The 20,758-nt window shown below is 37.3% G+C and overlaps 1 protein-coding gene across 1 annotated transcript in view; it reads right to left on the bottom strand.

Annotated features, from left to right (window-relative positions):
- The window catches only part of map2 (microtubule-associated protein 2), a 66,845-nt gene extending 47,596 nt beyond the window's left edge, over positions 1-19,249 (bottom strand). Inside the window, exons 1-2 of the mRNA XM_030758146.1 lie at positions 19,193-19,249; positions 6,196-6,333 (exon numbers count right to left, since the gene is read on the bottom strand). The gene's annotated coding sequence lies outside the window, so the exon portion shown is untranslated. The remainder of the gene's footprint in view (positions 1-6,195; positions 6,334-19,192) is intronic.
- Positions 19,250-20,758: the final 1,509 nt, after the last annotated feature.

Here is a 20,758-nt window from a genome sequence, read left to right as displayed (position 1 = left end):
GATGATGGTAACAATATGTGTGTGCGCTGCATGATTTTGCACGAGGGTGTAGTGTATAAATAAAACAGCACCACCTTCTGGATTAAAGCCCAAACAAAAACAAAAGTGGAAATTTTTAATATATTGCCACAACTCATGTGAAAGTGCATCTTTCTGTTTAAAAAGGTGCAATGAATTTGAGTGTCTCACCAAATCCAATTAACATGCTCTGTATTCACTCCATATTTAAAAATAATACTGGTTAAATAAATAAAGACAGAAATGGGAGCAGTGGGTATTAAGTAGACAAGAGCAAACAGAGTGTGTATAATTTTACATTACAAAATACTAAATAATACATATGCTCAGTTATTACACTAACTGTGGTATGATTGTGATATGATAGAGTAAGATGCTGAACATCTCAGTAGACAGTGGGTCTGTTGCACTTGGCAAAAAGCCCGTGGCACTTTGCCAGGGGGCTGGTTGATGCTGACAGGCACTCTCTGCCCTGGAGAAGAATGGAGTTGAATAGAGAACAGACAAGCAGAGCAGGGCACTGCTGCAACTGGATAGTTAGGGTGGTAGCGTGAAGCACTTTAATGTTACTGTGTAGTAACCTGTTAAGAAAAGTGCTTTTCTTTAAGGTTTCAGCATTAAGTGTCTGTAAAATAATCCAAACATTACAGCCATTAATTAATCTAGAGCATTTTTTTCATATCATATCATATCATATCAAGTTTTTGTTGTAATATTAATAACCCCACAAGCATTGGGCAACAATTTTATAAACTTTTAGTTAAATTTTTTTTTCTTTTTTTTACAAACACAAATGAACTTGCCTTTTTTGTAATACTGTAATATTTATTACAATGTTCAAAGGCATTCCAAGTTAGCCTTCTGTAAAAGGATGAAAGTGAAAGACAATTTTTCATAGCACTTGATGATTCTGACCTGCTTTTAAAATCCTGTTCTGATTTAGTTGTGAACAGAGACCTCATACCATCCAGTAAAATTAACCTAAAAGGCCTATCTGAAACATAATCAAAGGAATTTAAAGCTTCCGACTCTTTTTTTCTATCATCAGAATCATCAGAATAATATAGCTTGAACAGTGTGCGTTTAAGGTATTTTCTGAAAACTGTGTTGCAAACAAAGGCCTGATTTATTTGAGAGCCAAACTCTTTTGACTGATGTTTAAAATGCTCTCAACACCACTTTGTCACCCAAGGATTTGGTAGATTAATCTTTTCACAAAGGAGAAAAACAATATTGAATGAAGTGAAAAGTTCCTAAAGTTCAAAACTTTTTTTTTTTTTTTTTTTTGTCAAATATCAATCAACTGCGATGAATGCCATTTAAAATTGCAACGGCACATCGGGTCCTCTCTCTCATCACAACTTTGGTGAAGAATGAAAATAAAGTTTCAAAGGTATCATAAGATATTAACTATCACAATTAACCTTATTTATTTATTTATTAAAAAATTAGAATTACAATTTCTCTCCTCTATGCTCTTTGTTTTATGTCTGCCTGCTTTATTTCACATAATGCTTTAGAGTAGACCTGAATGGGAAATAGGTGCAGCAATTTCTTGAAATACATTCAAACACACATGGAAATACAGTACATAAGGTAAAACCTGAGTTTGTACAACTCTAATGAGCTTGAAAGTTAATTTTTGGTATGATTATTTTTTTTACTAGAATTCTTGATCTGCAAATTGATCTACTGCTGTGATTATGATTACTTCTTGACAGGGTTTTCTGTCTGAATAGTTATGAAGCTTAAGTTCAATAAGGAAGATCTGCAATCACTTATCTGCCTAATTTCCCAGGTGTTTGGCTGCTTGTCTACTTCTTACATCACTTTCACTTTCCCATGCAAATCCAATGTTGACATCATCACATCTAGTCCAATCATCTTTCTGCTCACCTTCTTTGAGCCAAGATGCTCTTGTTGCTTGTGGGTATTTTATCATAATTACTGTAGTCATACAGTAATCATAATAAAAATGTTCAGTGGACATTCATAATTTATATCTGCTTTATAATGTCAAACTAAGGTGTATTACATCTCCTTTCCAGGCTTCCACACGCTGACACTGTTATTCACTCTCAAAGCATTTTTGAGGGCGGTATCTTACTCCTCTCTGCTTCTTTCACCTACGTCTAATGATTATTAAAAAGGAATGAATCAACAGTGACAAGCTGTTTTTTCCAAAACACCACTGATGTGAGGTGTTGAAAATAATTCAGTAAATATCTTGAGCAGTTTAGAACTTTAGCTACAGTATTACTGGAAAGCAGTGGGTTATTTACATTTTTTTTTTCAATCAGAAATCTTGAAAGGGGTAATTTTCCTCTGTCTGTCCTCAGAATAAACCATTCAGTGTACTTTTCCTCTCCTGACTCACCATCTCCTCTAAGAACTGCTTCTCAGGAAAGAGGCTATTCAGAGAAGGGACAGTGGGTACCCTGTAAACACAGCAAATATTGGGATTTGTCTTCTTGTGTTGTTAACTGCTGTCTCTCCTGCACATTTACACTGTAAAGCAGCGCAGTATAAACACAGTGCTTCACTGACTTCAACTGAGCTACAATGTTGGAGATCTGGGCTCCACTCTCGCTTCAACACAGTGTTCCACACAGGCATCCTCATGGCTTCAAAACAGCAAGTGTGCTGTCAAGCTAATACACAAAGGTAATACATTTAGAGGAAAACTGTAGATTTTAAATTGTAATTTGTAATTAAATGCAATTTCCTGTCCTACCACAGTAGTAAGAATACTGTTGAGTACCATTGTGTTTTTATTGTTTGGGAGTTTTTATAAACTAACATGAATTATCTTTGCTCATCAAATTTGGAGTAGATTGAACACTAATTACAGGTTGTTCCCGTATAATATTGTTTCACTATGAAAACAGCAATTAGTTAAAGCAAAAATCTAATGATGACATCACGCACTAATCAGAAGTATGCTGAAGATAAACCTGCAAACTGTGGAAATCTAGTTTATTTTCATTTGTTTCAAAACAATTATTATCCAAGTATGAATCGCAATGTGAGTCCAGCTTAAATAGATGAAGTGAGAGTGATAAACTCTCTATGAACACATCAGCCATAAAGATTCATTCCAGACAATGTAATCACCGAGCTAATTAAATAGTCCATTTGTCACTTCCATGGCTCTTATCTGCTTCCTCTTCTTTTGTCTGCTTTCTTATCATTCTTGCACTTAGAAATTTTCTTCCTACCTGTTATTTTTCTTCCTGTTCACCTTCCTCCACCTCCTACACTCAATGTTCCTCCTACTCATTCTCCTCCACCTTTCATCAGGCTTCATCTTTCTCCTCACTGTGCTCTCTCTACCACCTCATTTCCCTCCTACGATCTGAACACTTTTACATGCTGCCATCTCACTCTGTGTGTGTGTGTGTGTGTGTGTGTGTGTGTGTGTGTGTGTGTGTGTGTGTGTGTGTGTGTGTGTGTGTCTGTGTGTGTGTGTGTCTGTGCATGTGTGAGTCACACAGATGCTGCATTGCAGGGCTCTCCTCTGAGGGCCATCTAGCCGCAGGAGCCTGAGAGCAAGAGAGGCTAGGGATGCAAGCTCTTGTGTCTCCAAGTATGTGTGCTCTTTTATGTTGTATGTTCAAGGTCGCACGCGTGTAGACGTGTTAAGCATGCACTTGTCAGAAAGTGAGATCATTCATATAATTGTTCAATCAATAGGGGAAATAAATAAAAATTAAAAAAAAAAATTTTTTAAATTGCATTTTTTGCAAAGAGTCTCTTGAAATTGATACCATCTCTATGCATATATGGTAAATTAGTCTTCAGAGAGCTACCATAGCTCAGAACAAAAGCAAAACTTATCAGAACAACAGTCCACCATCTTTAGGGGGTTATATACCAGATTATTTCTTGGCTAAGACCATAACACCTTGGAAACTGCTCCCAGCCAGAAAATAGCCCCTCCATCACAACAGGAAATTGTCAGTTTTATACTTTTGCAGACGAGATACAACGTGATAATTGCTAAGTTTTGGAAATGCTGTTAGATTTTGTTACCACTGATGCTCACTGGTTTGTGAACTCCATATTTTTAAGCTTCTAATTTAGAGTTTACAGCCTTTAGCATCTTGATTATGAAGCTAATTATGCTAGCAAGCTGCATCCATAAACTTTATTGGTGCAAAGCACAGACCTGTTAATTAGTACCCAATATCATACAAATAAAATACTAGAATTGTATTTGGTATGTAATTCCACTACACCAATACCAGTGGAGGTGAATCCTAGCATACAGCATCGGTTGCTTCAAGTTCTTATAAAATCGAAATGTGTGAGACCAAAACTCATGTGTGAAGCTAGGCATATTAACATTAAAGTCTCTGGAGACTGGCAAACTTTTGAAGCCAGCCTCAAGTGGCTCTTCAAGGAAATACTGTAATTGGAAGTTGCCACTTGAGCAAACCTAGCTGTTTCCTGTGTTTTCAGTCTTCAGACTAACTAGCAGCTGGTGAATCCTCTCATCTAACTCTTAGCTTTCCCAGAGTGCATAACTGTACCTTTAGTAGGATTTTGTGATGGCAGAGCATACTTGGCAGTCACACAGCTGGTTATACTTTAGCAATGGGGAACACAGAGTTTTGCAACTTGTCCAAACTCATGGACACATGGAGCGCATGTGGAGCTCACTGGTCAGGTAATTTTATTCACAGGTTCCTGAGTAAAAGCTTCTAATACTGCATGAAAATTCTAAGTATTACATTCCCTTTTTGTGATGAATTATTTAGGAGTAACGCCTAAGTTGTAGAAAAACTCACAGAAGAATCTGAAATATTAAAATTAATCATCACTGTGTATTTTTTTTTTTACACATCTTCAATAAGGCCCTTTTCTAAAACCTAAAAAGAGACCCATCTTACGTCAGCTTTAACAGGTTTCTGAGACCTTATTAGAGCAGCCGAAGTGTTGCTGCAGCAAAGACTTTACATCTCAGGAATATGCACACGTGTGATTTTTGGCACAGGAGCAAAAAAGATGTTGAACAGCATTAAATAATGCCTCTTAGCAGCAGCAACCCAGAAACTATGTTATTAGTACTGGATACAGGCTCTTACATGCACAGTATATAAAAACTGAATATGTCCACGTATGTAATATCCACTAAAAATGCTTTAAAAAATTGTCTGTGTATGTCCATTTCATACACAGACAGCATAAACATTTTTTTCAGGGTACAACTTTTCTTTTTTTTTCTCATTTTTCTTTTTTTTAAACATGAAATTATATGTGAATCATATTGTGGCATAAACCAGCACTAACCAAAATAACGCAGCCTCCTCAGGTTGGTTTATTTACATCAGTTCTTAAAGCTTTACTCTCACTTTTTCAAAATATGTTATTTCTATTCAGTGCATTGAGTCTATTTTATCCTGTTTCTATGCAGTCTTGCATAAAACTACATCATGATTGATGATGAAAGAAATAATGAGACAGACCATCAAGTGACCCTGAGACACACACGCATGCTGTATAGGGACAGGCACTCTTGTCAACCATCCATAACCAACCTCACTACCTGGAACACAGAAAACAAAGAAAAGCCATGAAAGCGTGACTGCTTTTCAGCGGGTCTTGGTGCTGATTGTCTCACTAAAGCAGCTCTTCTCTTCCCACTCAGTACCCACTTCCCACTCATAGCTCCTAGCAGCCTGCACTCACATGTACGTCCACCCACACAGCCATTTCATCTGTGGAGGTAGCAGGCATTCTTTCTCGCTATCTCTCTCTTGTTGTAAATGTTTCTTTTTCCTCTTTTTGACAGTTATTCATCTTGAATGTCTGGATAGATGAATATGATTCTGAACAGGCTTAGTATGATAGTAGATGAGGTTTGGCTGGTTTTGGCTTAATTTGCTCAGATTTGGTGAGCTTCTGCAGCAGTCCTTGTGCACAGCAATGCTTTATTTTTCATCATTATCATACTGACGGTAATAATTTTGATGGTCTCAGTATAAAACCAGGAGCCTGGGCCTAACTGCACTCATGTCTTTCTGTCCTTATTTTTTAATGTTGTCTTTTTTTTTTTTCTTTTTTTTTACGAAAAGACAAGCACAAATTTGTTTTAATCATTTGGGCTTAATTTTAAAATCAGCAAGAAATCAGCCGCCAAGTCTGGCAGCACGTATGTTATGGTGGAGCCTTTACCTGATTAGTTGGGATGGAACTTTGGATGATGAGTCAAGCCGGATCCAGAGAAACTATCCTCTCTCGCACTATCAAAAGATTGACGTCAAGATTTTCAGAAGACTAGTAAAAGCCAAGAGGGATGGGCCCTTGTTGCACCTGTAGATTATGAAAAATAAGATCAGTACTTCTTTAAAATTTTTTTACACAGCCTCTGTTTGATTACAGCTGTGAAATCTTTCTGTTTTTTTAGACTTATTTGGCTTTCTCAGAAAAGGTGAGGAAAGAAGGAGAAAAGAGAGCAAATTTGTTTTTATATTTCAAGACTGAACTAAACATGTCAAAGCTTTCAAGATCATAAAAAAATGTTACCAGAATTTATTGATATTCATCACTCAGTTGCCACTGTAATATTCAAAACCAAAACAAAGCCACGCATTGAAATGTTGCTATTTCTAATACTTTTCCCACTCCTACATTTAACCAAGCAGTGCAGTCTAACTGAGCAGGAACAACAACTCCAGCTTCTAAAATCCTTATACTTCAAACAAGACCTTACAAAAGCAGGTTAAAGGCAAACTTAACACAAAGGAGGTTTTTAATTATAGAGCTGTTGTATTAGAATACATTAGATTCATATAAATGATGCATAAGAAACTGAGAGTAAATGTCTTAATCACTGAACATTCGCAGCAGAAATAATTTGCATACAAACTGCTACAGTTTGTTTGGGTACTAAACCCAGATGGAAACATAGTGATGTGATGGAATTATTAATCAACATAGTGGGCAAAAACAAAAAATGTTTCAACAGTAGCTTCACTTTTTTGGACACTTTTTGCATGTAACAATAAAAAATCAATAAAATTACCCCTTCAATCTGCCCTTAACCCCTAATGTCAAAGTGAAAAAATTTATTTTAACAGCTTTTTTTTTTTACATTTAATAAAAATGAAAACAGATCTCACATTTACAAAAGCAGACTGTTTATCGTGGCACTCTAAACCGTGGTCAGATTCATTCGGTTTGCTTTAACAATCCTTTAGCTGTTCTTGGAATTTCAATGAAGTCCATCTGGGACAAATCAAATAAATTAGAAATGAGCGCACGCATGTAGTATCTTATATATGTAGTATTTTATGTATATAAGATACTACATTTTACACTGCATGACAGGACAAAAGCTAAGACATTATATGTGTGGAACTCCTGGATAAGAATGGAATTATTTGGTGCTTTTCTCCACAGTAGCAACAGGGAGACCGGTCAGAGGGAAGGATAAAAGCAGCCAAATACATAAATGATCATGAATGAATACAGAGTGTGCTCAGCCAGAGACTGGGCATAACAGCTAACCAAAGAATACAGCCAACACAATTCTGGGGTTTGTTTAAGGACAAGTCTCTGAGTGACCAAGAAAAGGAATTGATTTAAACCCCATAAAACATGTGAACAGAACTTGAACAGTAAAAATATTAAATATGCAGTACCAGTCAAAAGTTTGGACACACCCATAGTAAATGGCATATTTTAAATCTGATTTTTAATTTTAATTTTAGAATGTTATGTGCAAAAAAGGGGTCTCAATTTCTTCACCTTCATCTTCAAAAGGGTACAACTGCAGCCCTCTGCTATTTTTTTGATCACAACCACCGATCCCTCTGGTTATAACAAATTACTGCAAATAAAAGACACATACACATGTGCATACACAGTCACGGACTGGTACACTGTATATCACTATACTGTATAGTACTGTATATTTCCCCTCACGCAGCAATGATGCCTAGTAGATCATAATAAGGACTCAAAATAATTTCAATGCAAAACAGCTGGAAATGCAAATCATAAGCATCATATATGACAAATTTCAAGCAAGTGCTTTTAAGTAAAACTGTTTCAGTCATATTAACTTCTTAATTTATGAGATTGTCACAGTATAGAAACACTCTGATAGTTACAGATACTTTTTTATCTCTAATTTTTCCAGAAGATATAAATAAATTGTCCCCCTGCAATTTAAAGAGAACAAAAAGCCATTTGATTGCATTCTTAAACTCCTCTCATAATTACTGCTGTAAATAACGCAAAGCAATCAGCTAATGCATGAACATGTTGATCATACATTGAGGGCAGAGCCAATATTGTAATGGCAGAAAGACATCTCATATGAGAAAAGAAAAACTGCAGTCATTGGTGTTTTTATTAATTCCATGGTGACAAATAGGCATTGGTAATTTTTTCAAAGCTGCAATTCACAAGTCAGTGTTGGTTTTTGCATTTGTTTTGTGAAGCAAAAATCACACAGTGCCAGAACTACGTTGAAGGTCTTATTGATATTTGTGGATTTTATTTTCACATTTTATATTAAAAGATCAATGCAACTAAAATGAGGCAAAAGCGAGCAGGTAAGCTGTTTAATTTACCACAAGGGCGTAGAAGTGGAGGACAAGTATAGCTGTGTTTGTAGCTGATGGATTGGCTTTAACGTCCGCAAACAGTAAAGCCAGAGTCATCATTTATTTTCTTGCTCCCCAGCTAATAAATGTCATCCTTTACATGTGATTTTACGGTTTCGCAGTATTATTTGCCACTATCGGCGTCCTAAATAACAGCTAACTGTAACAACTCTGTCAACTATAGTCATTTATTAGTACTTTGCTCAAAAAGAGTGACTGGCACACACAAAAACAAGCAAAAAAAAACCCAGTACACTGCAACTCCTGCAGAGTACTATATTTCATTATACGTGTTTATTAGCATAAAGTTTACATGCTGATGAGGGACGCTGCTTTTCTTGGAGATCAAAGCAGAGTGCCATGAGCGATCCTTCTGTTCTTACAGTATATCACACTCAATAAAAAAGTGGTTTGTCAGGTCGAAAGCAAGCAGGAGATGCTAATATGGTTCATTTTAAAAGTGAAGCAGTAGCCTGATAATCAGACTATGTATATATAATTACTGTCAATATATGACTCCAAGTATAATTTGGATACATTTTCCTTTCAGCATGTATATACTGTATGGTGTGTATTGCTGGAATTAATGCATACGATGCTTCAGCCTGACACTGTACCCTCTAGTTTAAATTTTAATGAGCATACTACAGCATACTGTAGCATACTTGCTTGCATACTGCAAAATGTAACCACATGGAAAGCAGGACATCCTGGTACTGAAGTCTGAATTGCAAGGGAATTCAACATGGAGAACTGCAGGTAGTGGCAGATGTTAGAACCAAAGTTGGTCAAATTGCTGAACAAAACTGAGATCTGAAGGCGATTCAAAAGTCTAAAACCAGCGCAGAAGACCTCTTGTATGTTCTATTTTTGTTTGTTTTTTTCAGTTCAAGTTACTAAATAGCCCAATACTTTCATGTTTGCTGTAAAATAAAACATTCAAAGTCACAGAAGATAAAGTGAATTTGCTGAGAATCCTTATTAGAAAATTGATGACCGAACAATGATAGCACAGAATGCAGTTATCAAAACTACCACAAATTGACTTGACTATATGTTAAAAGGCTGGGATACATGAAAGGTACGGTCGAGTAAAGGTCTTTTTTTAATACCTGTTTGACGTCCATTAAATCCCAGCAAAATCTTGCAAAGTTAATGAAGCTGTAAACCTAAATGGATTACTATGCTTTTCACATTTACTAGTTCACACATTTTCAGTATTATTGAACACTATCTCCACTCCAGTTTATTCTGTTGTACATTAAGGATAATAGAAAGAGAATGACTGAACTGAAATCAGTGTCAGCCTTTGGGCTAAATGAGTCAAAACCTCAGAGATAAGAAACCTACAATGTTTAGCAGGAAACACATTTTTTTTACTCTTTGCCTCGGCTCAACAATAGCCAACGGTCACATGTGAGTCACACATCAGACGGGGACCTTGGACAGGCCTTTGTGTTCGCTGTGTAAGTATTCATTTACACAGTTAAAGAGACAGTGCAGAAGTGCAGAAGCAAGATTCAGCTGGGACACACAGCTAATGGCTTCTGCAGTACCCTAACCCATCAGCTAACAGGCCTAAAATCCTTCTTATTGAGGAAAAAATGATACAATAAACCATTTATAAGTGTACATGGCATGAGCACACTATTCAAAGTGAACCACCAATTACTGCATAGCCCGTATAAACAGACTCTTATTGTGAGACGTAGCCCGCTGCCCTACATGATCAACCAGTCTTACTTCAATTATGTATGGTCAAGAGTTTCTAATAAAAATGCAAATGAACGATGTCTTGAAGTGAAATAACTCCTAATTAACAGTGAGACAAAAATTTTTTTGAATAAGACAAACCGTTGGTGTAAGACTGAAGTAGATGTAATTTTAAACTGTGGCGACACAGCTTCAGACAACAAAGAAAAACCAGAACCAGGTCTGGTGAAGCTCTGGAGCCACTGCTGGTCTCTGGCAGCCACACTTACCAATTTGTCCATTAAGTTGTTACAGTGTTTGCCAAGCATCAAAGGTCTAAATCCTACTGCGTGTTTAGACCACAGGGGTTGTCCTTTTCACTTTTATATTATAGGGTAGCTTTGTGGCTGCAAAACACCAACTGTATAAGGAGCTATTAGAAGCCATATAATCATATTTCACATATTAGCATAACAGAATACAGATTTTATTTAGTTATAGTTTGTTACTACATCACTCCACTTCAAATTATACCATGACATCAGTAAATTACAGATACTGAGGGGTAGTGCAATGCATGGACGTTTTTGGAACTAGAAGTTCACCCCAGAAAACGTCCAATAAATTGGTAGTGGACGTGTGGTAGGCGCATGTTTTTCAACCTTCTAAAAGCACAAAATGAATTTTGCCTAGGCTTACACAGGAAAACATCCACCTCCGAAAACAAGTCGCCATCAGCTGACAACAGCAGCCCTACAACATGTATTGTATTGCCCAGTGCATTTAGACAACAGCCTATAATGTCCAATCAGCTTCTTCCCACTGGAAAAACCCAAACCTCAAGTCCAGGAAGTAGTTTGTGTATGTAGGTATGTAACCATGGTATCAGATGGCATGTCTGGCCTGGAAGCAAGGTTGTTTTCCTAATGGGTTTAACTGTGGTAGAAAAAATGGCGACCAAATGAGATGGTCAGGGACTGTTTGCCTTGGGATCTCTGCTAAAATGGCCATGAACACACTTCCAAGGCTTTTCCTTAGCCTATGGCTTAAAATCAAAGAATTATTCTGTTAATACATTTTTAAAAAATACCAAGCTAAAATAATGCAACATCAGTTCCTCCCCCACTACCTCCCACCTGTTGTAAAATGCATCAGGAGAGGTCACCACTTTCAAGGTGGCAGCACCTCGGCTTTCATAGAATAAATCACTGAAGGAGAGAAAGTGGTGACTTCTCCTGATGCATTAACGGTCAAAGTCAAGGTTTTTCTGTTATAACCAGAACAAAACAATACAATTACATGTATGTTGATTAGTGTTTCAAAAGGATGTTATTATATCTAAAGTTCTGCTATAAACAGAATTGTTATTTATATCAGTGTTTGACAATATTATTTTGACAAGATTATCTCTGTCTCACTCTCCACCCTGCCAATTAAGCCTTGCCATGGTTGTTGTGAAAAATTAACATGAAGGATATAAAAAAAATATACAATAATTCATTTATTTCAAAACATCTTTGTTTTCAAGGCCATCTTCAGTTTATTTTGGACACAGCCAGAAAATCTCCAGTGTGCACAGCACCGATTTGCATATGAGTATGGCGATTCTCAGGTTATGCTTTTGGCATCAGCTTGTCTTATATTTGGACTCATGAAAATAGGCTTCAGAAGACACGCATGAGTCCACTGAGAAAAAAATGGACTCATGGAAAAAAAGAAATTCTTAGTGCTACCACTGATACTGCTTAACAGCTGGTACAGCAAAGTTTTTTAAAATAGCCTCTTAAAATTTTGATCAAACCTGCCATGAGAAAAGAAGTAAATGTATTGGCGTAAAATGCAACAAAGTACAAATACATTGTGAATGAATTAGAGATTTTGTGATAATGGGTAACATAACTAAAATCTGACTGGACATGCCAGAATCAAAGTTTGTGTATATGATGCTAGCAGGTTAAAAAACAAACAAAAGTGATAACAATGTAGCATTCTCTAAAATGACATATTCAAAAAGGGTATAGTTTTTAGCTTTTGGGAAAACCTATGAGAAAGATATGATTTCTAGAAATGTCTGACACACAAATGAAACAATACTGCCTAATTTGTAAGTGCTTTTTGACGTCACTTGAGGACAGTGCAAACTTGGGTTGGAGCTGGAAGCGAAGCCTAAACCCATTTCCATATGAAAAAAAAAAGGTAGAAAACAGGAAGATCTTTGTCTGTCCTCCTTCTGAAACCAGTATCCCAAGTTTCTATCAAGCAGTTGCCTAAACCCCCAATTTATTTTTAATCTACTCATTCTTTACTTTACTTGTACTTAAATTGCAACGTTCTACTTTAGCTGAGCACTCAAAGCTTTCTACTACAAGTCTCATTCACACAGCAGTTTATTCTATGCCTTTGAGTGGTTTGTCTAATATTCATCCATACACTTACACAGATTCATGATTGCAACTTGGGGTTTAGGATCTTGCCCAAGCATGATGTGCAGACTGGGTTAGCCAGGGATCAAACCACCAACCTTCTGATTGGTAGACAACCTGTTTTACCTCCTGAGTCACAGCTTCCCCCAAACCTGCAACTGCACTGATTTCTACCACAAATAAATCCATTCTTGTATTTTTCCAAATAGGTTCAACACTGGAAATATAAATACTGGCAATGCATCTTCTTCACATAAATAAAATTGAATTGAATTGAATATAGTTGCTCCATTAAACTAAAGCATTCTTCGTTCAGCTGCTCCCTTTATGGGTTGCCTCAATGGATCATCTGCCTCAATCTCACACTATCTCTAGATTCCTCCTCGGTCACACCAGCCCTCTGCATGTCCTTTTTTCGCTACATCCATGAATCTTCTCTGTGGTATTTTGCCCTCCAGCCTGGCAGCTCCTTATTCAACATCCTTTGTCCGGTATATCCACTAGGCTAAAACCATTAGAACAACAACAGCTAGCCCTAACCCTTGACTTGGATCACTATAAAAGATTCTAATCTAGATGATAGATATATCATATATTCATATATATATATATATATATATATATATATATATATATATATATATATATATATATATATATATATATATATATATATATATTTATTCACTATGAAACCCACACTGATCAACATCTGTTGACCCAGTTGACCCTGTCAAATGCCTTCTTATCGATAAAGCTGAGAAACACTGATGATTCTGTTCGGTGTGTCGCTGGCTGTGGCTTTGTTTATTTCTGAGAGATTTTTCTCTCTGACCACAAATGACCACTGCCTGAGACCGAATCATAACTTACAGTACCTGCTGTTTACACATCCAACATACACTACATGCACACATGCTATTATACATATACACATACAAATATGCACTCTAGAGAGAAAGTCCACAGGAGTTTTGGATTCATCATTTTCCTTTCAGCGAAGGTCACTTCTGCTTGTTTCTTATGTAACCTTGTACCTCTAACACACACACACACACACACACACACTTTCTGATCCTGCAAACACACACATACCGATTAAGCATACACACAAAATGAAAATGCCTTGTTCTATCTCCTGGGACTGCACATCCAGCAGCTACCTGTCAGCCAACATTTTGTGCAGTCTGCAGGGGGGGTGTTTGTGTGTGTGTATGTGTGCTTGTATGCGTGTGTTTCAACTGACCAAGAAAATGCAAGGACCTCATTTATTGTGAATGGACTGGTGTGAGGAATAAATATGTATGTGCTGATGCTGCAAGGACTTTCATGAAGAAAAAAAAAAATCTTCAAAGTTTTGGATTATTCAGTAATACTGTAAAATTGGCTCTCAGCCGGTTCGATTGTGAATCATATGGTTATGTAAAGCTTTAATTTTTAATGAGTGCATGCTCTGCAGGCTAAGGGCTTTACTCCTGCCTGTATGATTTTGCAGTACAACTCTCAGAAAGTATAAATTCAATTCACTTTTATTTATATAGCACCAAATCACAACAAACAGTTGCCTCAAGGCAGATCGAATCCTACAGTAAGACAATCTTAATCCCTCTTGGAAAGATTGCTGTCAAATCGTTTTTATGATCCTGCAAATTTTCCAGATGAGGTTGACAGTTTATTTTTTTTTAAATAACCCTAAAGCCAATTCAGGTCACTGGGCATAATGTCCGCAAGGCCACCGACTTTGGCTGCTGCCCTGTCAGCATCTCTTAAATATCTATATGAGCCATTTGATGTGGTTCAGGTGCTTGTCTAAGATGCTTCCCCAGCAAATTCCAGGTGATGTGTTTGGGCATTTCCAACTGGGAGAAGAACCCAGGCAAACCCAGGACATCCAGAAGAGGTGGAAGCAATAAGATGGATGAGATGGATGGATAGATGGATGGATATTCCCAGCTACCTCACTGTTCTGGGATGGCAGTTTGAGAAAAGCAGCATATGCATATATATGTAATTGATATCTAAAATGAAAAATATGTGCTATTTAACAGAAATTTCCCAGAGCTTAAACTGGACATAGCGATTATTCTTCTCTATTAGCCTCTCATTTATCATCCCTCTCCTCATTAACCTGCTCCCCTTCAGAATTAGTGGGAGCTGTGGCGTAATGGTAATGTATGAATCTATCTCTGTGCACTTGCAGGTGTGGGTGTGCACGCACATGCACCAAGTACAGCATTGATCGTGCTGCAAAACCTGAGACTCACCTAGACAAAAAGTGTGTGTATTAACTAATTATCCCAATAAAACAAGCAAAAGAGCGGCCTTCTAACCCATCCAATCTGTCTAAATTGAAATACTGTCATTAAAATGAGATTACAAACCATTCAGAAATCCAAAATTGTGTTGTTTGTTTGTTTGAAAAGTCTGGATTCTAACAAGAAACCTTGCTTTCTTTAATGAAAGTTAATGAAAAGGACCGGGGGACAGATAGCAAGACAGCAAAGTGTAATTTTCAGGTTATTTGGTACTAAGCAACAAATGTTTAATCAGCATACACATGCATCTGATGTATTAATTAATTAGCTTTGGAGGCTGTGTTTACTAAGCCTGCACAATGTAAGAAAACACTGTGATATGCGATACCACTGTTCAATATGGAAGTGACAATAAAAAGTAAACCCTGAATTTGGCATGTTAGCTATACCATTCATCTTTTTGCTGTCCTAAAAGCTGGGTCGGACCCTGGTTTGATACTATGATGGGGAGCAGAGTAATTCATTTTCCTAATCCAACAAAAATAACTTTAAAGTCACTAAATGAATCATTACTCAGATCTGAGGTCAGTTACACTAGTTGAACAGATTTGTGACCAATTTCAATTCTTCTCAGCCAAACTCTCACAGGATGGCGTCCTAAGAGCTCAAGACTTCATCGATGATGAAGTGTGAAAAAAACAACTTTATTAATTTTGAAAAAAGAAAAAAAAAAAAAACAAGGAAAAAAAACCAAGCTGTAATCTATACAGTTGTTGGTAGTAATTACTGAAGGCACTATAAAGTGCACAAAAGCAAAGATCTGCAAACTTGTGCATGCAGATGTCCATCCTTTTTATTTATGCGCATTTCATAACAATTCTTCTTAATATGTATGAGCACCCTAACAAAAGAAAAAGAAAGAAAGACAAAAGCGAGCGAAGGACAGTCAATGGAAATTCAGTATGAGTAAATTAAACAAGAAATGAAGAAAAGAAAAGATGAAACGATGCAGGGGAGAGGTAGACAAGGAAAGAAAGAAAATAAAAGAGTCTAGCCTAAGGAGTGGAGGGAGTCTGGGCCATTACGTCACTGCTGCAGTGGCTGACAACACCAACATTACTTTCTCTGTCTGTCTACAGTAACCTCCAGTCAGCAACATATCGTTACAGATTTTATCAGTTCTATCGCCTAATTATTATGGGTGCTGATTAGAAATACTAATTACAAGTAATTTAACATTAAAATCAAATCATAGATCATTACTGCTTTTCCAAATGATAGGTTATGCTGCCTGTTTGGCATGTACAGCTGAATCACACAGATGCTGATGCTTCAGTTGCTTCTATTAAATATGAGGCCTTTGTTGCGTGATGCAATGATTTCACTGCTGTTTTTTCCCTCCAACAGTTTAATAAGCCAAATACTGGACTTTATAAAGGTTCAAGCATTCCTAAAGACATTCGTGGTGCTCTGTATGGATCACATGCTGATCCATATCTCTGCAGTTGTTGTGGTCTTCCTGATGTTGGTGAGCTTTTAATATTTTTGTTCAGCTTCGTGACACACAAGTGAGAATGTTTCACTTATAAAATATAATGTATAAGCGAAACATTCTTTGGTAAGCATTGCCTGTCTTTTCTGGTTCAGCCACCAGTTTATGTGATGGAGCAAAAGGAGAAAGTAGAGGCTAAACAAACAAGAGAAGGTCAAACAGACCTGCTGGGAAATGCCACTAACGTTTTCCCTCATAGTGACAGTGGGGGAGAGCGAGAAGTAGAAAAGGGTTGCATGTTTTCACATCAGATGTTCATTGTCTTCTCATTGTGTTTGAACGTACATGGAAACTGACAAACACTGCCATGCTTAGCCATACCGATTGTTGTATCTCTCTTGTTCTGTGCGTGTGTGTGTGTGTGTGTGTGTGTGTGTGTGTGTGTGTGTCTAAAAGAGAGTGCAAGAGAAAGTCAGAGGAAGTGAGAAACACTGACCCAGGAGCTGACCGGTTATTAATAACAAGGTGAACACTTTTTAAAAAAGCAAAAAACAAACTGCAGCTACGTTATCAGAAACGAAGGCAAGAATGCAGGATGCATTCCAGTGCGGGTTTTCTTCTGGCTCTTTCTGCGTGTGGCTGCATTCATCCTTCCCTCAGTTTCGACAGGTTTCTTTGGTCACTGGGCAGCAGCCCTGTAAAATGATGGCGCCACTATTTTATGGTTCACACGATGCCAGGTTTGTGGAATAACAAATGTAAAACACATTTTCACTTTGCCATCATGGGTTATGGATGGGCAAAAAAGAATCCGTGAAAAAATGAAATCATTTCAACAACACAAAAAGTGTGCAAAAAGAAAATGGGCCTGAATGCTATCATTTTACTGTATTTGACAGGGTAGCAACAGACTGATGACTAGTGACGCTACAATTCTTTGTAACCAGTTGTTGTAATCCTGACAAGCAAACGTGCTGCGCAAAGTAACAACAAGTTACTGTAACATCATGTAAGTATTAACTCTATTTTTTGCTGAATATCATTTATTGAATAACTGCATTAGAAAACCATCTTTTTAAAAAGAAATAAAGAAGACAGAATAGAAGTTAAGTGCAACAATTTAACTTCAAGACACATTACATCAGAACACTTTGATGTTTGATAATAAAACAGTTATGTCACATATTTTGTGGTGAAACTTACTGATGTAACTCAACACACTGTTTTTCTTTCACAAACCTCCATCTGCTGATCGTCTTGAGCTAAGCAAGTGGATGCTGCTAGTATCTGGCACTGCAGTGTATTTTTGGTGTGCCGGTACAGTGTCAGTGAGGGCAGTGCCAAAAAATACGTGGACAATCCGGTAATGTGGGCTACGCTCATTTTCTGTTTGCCACGTAATTCGTCCCTTAGCTTAGCCCCAAAAATGAAGTAGTAGCATTCAAACTATGAATTAGTGAATTTTAATATATCTTTTAACTTTATAATTTGTAATGAAATAATGTATATCATTTGTAAAACATATAAAAGCCCTAAAACTTGATTTAAATATTTATTTTGTCAAGTCTTACTTATAATTACAAAATTTAGATGAAAATTAACAACTTAAATTCTTGAAGAAATGACTTCTTTGCCATTACTGTTATTGTTGCAGGATGGGGTCAAACTGGCAGTTCTAGTGTTAAATCATCCATGTTTGGTAATGATGTGCTGCTTCTGATACCTGCGTGTGCAATTGCATGCATCTAGTTCAAAGTTAAATAGCTGTGTGAACTGTACACAGCCAAGATATATGGAAGCTTGATTCCACCACTGAAAAAAAAAAAAAAGCCAGGCAGTTATAATTTCAAGTTATCATCTCAAAATTTTGACTTACTAAGTATCTTGAAATTTCAACTTATTTCTTAGTAACTCAAAATTTTGAGTTACTAAATCTAAATTTTGAGAAACTGGCACTGTTTTCAGTTACATTTATTTATTTATTTTCAGTGGTAACAAGCTTCCAAAAGTAGATGCTGCTTCAACCAAAACTGGTAAAAATGAAAGCGCTGAAGTTGCTGAGTTCATTTTTTCTAGACAAACTTTTTCTTCAGCCTTTTGACTTGTCGTATCCAAATGAGAGACAGGTGATGAGGCTTGACACCAGAAATGATTTTTAGAAAACACAGTGAGCCCACAAAGTCTCGATTGGTTTGGGATAATGTGCGTTTCCACTCAGCACCTTAACCACGTGAAAGTTGTACTGGCCAGAGACTTACTGTCTGGGAGCGTCTAGACATGTCTACACACAGACACACACACACACAAAGCACTAACCACAAACAGTTGCTTTTAGCACATGCACTCAAAAATACTGAACAAGTGACAGGTGCAAAATGCATATTATTATATATCCAGTGGCTGTTGGATTCCTCATTAAAACAACACCTTCACAAAATCAGGTAAACATACACAAACAATTCCCCAGCATGACATGGTGACTCAAACAGAGAAACAGGCGGAACAAAAAAGGAATGCATCTGTCTTTTCTGTAACCGGTCTCATAGTGAGACAACTATTGTGCCCATATGAAACGGGCACAGTGACGCAGCATCTTTGCAGCAGCAACAAAAAGCATATGCGGTGGAGACAGAGAGGATGAGGCAGAGGCTGAGATGACAACACAAAGAAAGAGGAGAGAGAGACTGAGAGGCTCACCTGGCTAGATGAAATGTTGTCCGTGGCTCAGAAGAAAGGATAACATCCGAGACCTGAAAGGATAAGGGAGGATAAGGGGAAAGAACAGTAGTGTGGGGCAGAAAAAAAGGGAGGAAGGGAGAGAGGGAGGAGGGAGATTAGATTAGGCTGCCAGTACTTTGGGTGTGCAGTGGCAGGTGGCACCTCAGTTAACACACACACACACACACAGATACACACATCATCACTACATCTCAGGGACAGATGGAAGGGAAAGGGTAGAGGTATAGGTGAGAAAATTGCGAGCAGTTGCTGAGGTAGGAGAGTATGCACAGGAGAGAAAGAGATGGAAAGACGGTAAAAAAGGAAGGCCTCATCAGGGTTTGTGTGCCTGTTGATGCCACATGTGCAGCCACAAAGACTAACAGGTATGTCTCCCTCCCTGTTTCCTTAAAGATACACACAACCTGCAGCTCCATTTGCAGACACACAACAATTAGCTTTAGTCAAACACCGACATCGTAAACATACCAGTGCATCTAGACATTATAGGCCATCGTGGGTCTCTTAGGAAGAGGGCAATGAGTTAATGGAAGTGAATGGCACTAAGCTAGCAACAGACTGCATAAATCATCAATTTCAAAATACTTGTCAGAAGACATATGAAATATTCTACCCATTCCATGAATTTGCTTTAAAAATTGATTCATTCTCATCATTGATCTGGAAATAAGGTGTCAGAAATAATTTATTTTATTGCATCAATTCCCTAGATTGCATAAACAACAAGGAGAGCCGAGAAGTCCTTTTGCCACCTTATCGGTAGAGCCCTGTCCTCTTAAATGATCCCTAAATGTCAACAAATATAATCATTGGCTGAGATGCCTCTGAGTGAAACCTCATTTTGAAGGTCGAATCATCACTTGCTTGGTACAGAGCAAGCAAAACAACAATGTCTCAAAATTACCTAACATCTAACTACTGTCAGATATAATAAAGGAGCAAGAGGCAGGAGTGACAGCAGGTTGAGGAAACACAATAAAATCAGATCTTGCTGTGACCAAACTAAAGAACCCGACATACATGAAGGAAATGAATGGAAAAAAAAAACAATAATTAATATTGCTGTACATTTTGGGGGAAAAAAAAACATCAAAAACCTTTTTCCTATCTGCAGCATCCCTTAAAAGATGACTATTAGGCTTAAACTGCTGACGAAGAGTCTAATTGCAAAATAATGATTCAGCAACAGCCCCAGCAAAGTCCCTTCATTGAATTTATCATGCTCCTGTGAACAGTCAGGGCACCAAGCTGTGGAAAAAAACCTCATCTTGAAAACCTGCCTTCTCATTCATCAAGTCATTACATTTCATTCAGCCATTATACAATACTGCACAGAAGCGTCTTCAGCAACTTTAAGATGTAAAGAAATACTCTTCACGAGTTCACTGTTGCACACTGGTCGCGGGTCATCACAAATAACTTGCTTGCACCATCAGACACAGAAATTCTAATCCACAACACTGATTCATCCATTTCTGGAGCACGAGAGCCATGTCCCAAAAAATAAAAAGGCTTGTTACTACC

This window comes from Archocentrus centrarchus, chromosome 21 (genome assembly GCF_007364275.1).
Source record: "Archocentrus centrarchus isolate MPI-CPG fArcCen1 chromosome 21, fArcCen1, whole genome shotgun sequence".
NCBI classification, from domain to species: Eukaryota; Metazoa; Chordata; class Actinopteri; order Cichliformes; family Cichlidae; genus Archocentrus; species Archocentrus centrarchus.
The sequence above is the reverse complement of the archived record's forward strand: the minus strand, read 5'-3'. Positions and strand labels throughout refer to the sequence as shown.